Genomic DNA, 2,980 nt, shown 5'->3' with positions numbered 1-2,980 from the left:
TGAATTCTTAACACTGTCCTGGGAGGTAATATGTCCTCATTTACTGTTGAGGAAACAGAGGCTTACCCAGTTTCAGGTAACTAGCCCAAGGTCATGCAAGGAAGCAGCTGTACAGCCAGATCTCAAACTCAGTGTCACTGTGGGATGAGCAGTAGGCACTGGGGAGATTGGTCCACCCAGCCTGGGTTATGCTGTGTCAACTGCTACACAGCACTGGGACAGAGCTTGGGGACAAGGCAGGTTTGTGGTGGTGGTGGTGGTGGTGGTGGTGGTGGTGCAGGGCCACTTAAAATCTGGAGTATCGAAGAAATACAACAAGTTGGTGTGGGTGGGACCAGTTAGGTAGCTAATCCAAAGGAATCCCAGGCTGCTAAGCCAGAGTCTGGAAGGGTTGGAATTAGAACCAGAGAGTGATAGAGGGGAGAAAAGGAAACAGGTTGTGGGGATCCCCTGGATATCCTAACCTCTGGTGGCCCAGCCTCGGACTCCCTCTGCTCCTCATGAGTCTACCAGAGCCACACTGGTGAGTCTGATGCACAAAGTCAGACATTTCACTGTAAATTATTCTCTGTATGACACAATTGTGACATCAGAACCTTTTGGGAGATCTGAGGGTGACTCCCAGAAGGAAGGGTGTCTGCCAGCCCCCATTGTAGATAATGGACAGTTAAAAGGATCCAGGTGAGACTGCTGACCCTGAGACTCCTCAGCATCCCCTAGCTGGGAGGATGTAGACAATGAAAGATGAAATAAATGTCCTGACCAGATTTCCATGCCTTTCTTGCTTTGGATACTTGTTTTTATCCAGGAGAGCTCCTCTTCTTGATCTTACTTGAGAGCACTAGAGATTGACCTAGTCTAGAATGGAATAGCCAAGCGAGCCTTCTCGGCCAGTCCTACTCACAGGATGTCAGAGGTAAAAGGACATTAAATTATAATTCTATAATTATAATTCTGTATATATTTTCCATATATTTCTAATCTCTTCTTGGATGCCCTCAGTATGAGAGAATTTCTTAGACTATTGATGGAGAGAAGACAGGTTATGGCTAAAAGTGAAGGAACAGCCTTTGGAATTAGATGGCTATCGGAATAGGCTCCTCTACTGATCCATCCATTACGCAAGCCCCTTCATTTTCTAGCAAGTTCCTACATTCTTGCCTTCCGATGGCTCATGGGTAGAATGAAGATGCTGTCCTCTTCTTAGCTGGTTGTTGTAAGGATCTACTGAGGCAGGATAGTTCTATGGTCAAGAGCATGGGCTGTGGAGTTAGACTGCATTCAAATCTCCACTCCGCTCAAAACCTGTATATTCTTGGGCAACTTACCTAAATTCCCTTAGGCCTCATTTTGTTTAGCTCCAAAATGAGAGCCAGAATAATGCCAACCTCCTAAGCAGGCAGGGTTACTGCCAGTTCATGCATCACCTGGACATGAATTAGAGAAAGGTTCTCTTTTCTCCAAGCCAGCATAGCCCAACACCTGGGCTCAGGACTTGGCAGACAGCATGGCCCCTCAGCAGCCAGGCAGGCCTCTTTCTGCAGAACACATGTGCATGATGGGTCATGGCTGTCTGTTCGTGGAGCTCTTGCCACAATTCACTCCTGTGAGCCACCCGGAACGTTGTCTGATACACATAAATAGGTACTTCATTCACATCAGTAATTATTATTATGTAAAAATATGGATTCTTAAGGCAGCCTGTTTTACTGTGGGACAGTTTGGACTATTTCCTCTTGCATATTCTGAGATGAAATCTGCCTTCTAACAATAGCTCTTCACCCTGATCCCTGTGGCTTCACGATCTCTCCTCTGCAACACTGTTGGGCGGGCTACCCTTTTGGAAAAGCGATCGTTGGAATGCCCCCAGTTCCCCACCTCTCTTGGTATCTGTGCCCTTTGCCATTGGACTTCTCCTGTCACGACTCAAAACCTATGTTTCCCGTCCCAAGAATCTGGCCCTTGAGACTCAATCTTTTGTGCTTCCGTTCTTTCTTGGAACTTGGCTACCACCATAGGAGCAAGCCCAGGCTAGCCTGTGGGAAGACGGCAGACACCTGGGGCAGTTCAGTCTGACCCCAGCATAATGCACTTTGGCACTGCATATTTTAAGCTGAGGGAGTTTGAGAAAATGTCAGAAGCAGGAAGGCCACTCCACTTGTTTCTGCCCTTCTCCCCTGCAGCAGGTCAGGCAATCCTCAGGTGAGAGGTCCTCTCCCTGCACCCACAGGAAAGGAGCATCGCCCGTCTGAAGACAAAGGGACACTGAGAAGAATTCAAACAATCAGGACTTGCTAAGTTTCCCTCAGTTTCCTGCACTGACCTCATAATCTTTGCTCCATCGTATTTCTCTATGCCTGGCCACTCTTCATCAAACCCAGCATACAGACACTCAGCTTTCATGGCTTCTTTGGGTCTCCATTTCCTTATGATGTCTCCTCTGTCATGTAAATCATATTAAATATATTTATATGCTTTTCTCCTGTTAATCTTTGCCAGTTTAATTTTCAGACCCAGACAGAGGGTCAAGGAAAGCTTTTTTTCTCCTCATACCATCATTGCTTCAGCTGATAGCCAGTCAACCGCCAGACTTGTGAAAGAAAATGTTCTAGATCAGCCATGCCCCAGTGGACCCACCCGCCAACCACAGACACAACAGGAAGACCAGCTGAAATGAGCTCAACCTGACTCACAGACTTGTGGGAGAAAAATCGGTGCTTACTGTTGCATGTGTCTGAGGTTTGGGGACCGTTTATTATGCTTGCATTATTGTGAGAGTAGATAACTGATTCAGGTCCGGACTTATTGGTGGCTATATCCAGATTGTGTCCCTGTTGCAGGCAGAATCCAATCTGGCCCATATCATTAACAGCCTCCTTCCCCCTTGTCCTGCCCCCCACCAGGCTCTGAATTTATAAACCTCCCCCACATCTCTCTTGAGCCCTGCCCCTAAAGCCAAAGTGATTTTCTGCTCCCCCCA

General features: G+C 47.2%; 1 long non-coding RNA gene across 1 annotated transcript; it reads left to right on the top strand.

Moving 5' to 3' along the window:
• The first annotated feature begins 619 nt into the window (after positions 1–619).
• Positions 620–2,401, top strand: LOC122223733. The gene is made up of 3 exons (XR_006204445.1): positions 620–681; positions 809–916; positions 2,184–2,401. It is a non-coding gene; the product is annotated as an uncharacterized LOC122223733 (long non-coding RNA).
• Positions 2,402–2,980: the final 579 nt, after the last annotated feature.

Source organism: Panthera leo, chromosome B4 (genome assembly GCF_018350215.1).
Source record: "Panthera leo isolate Ple1 chromosome B4, P.leo_Ple1_pat1.1, whole genome shotgun sequence".
NCBI classification, from domain to species: domain Eukaryota; kingdom Metazoa; phylum Chordata; class Mammalia; order Carnivora; family Felidae; genus Panthera; species Panthera leo.
The sequence above is the reverse complement of the archived record's forward strand: the minus strand, read 5'-3'. Positions and strand labels throughout refer to the sequence as shown.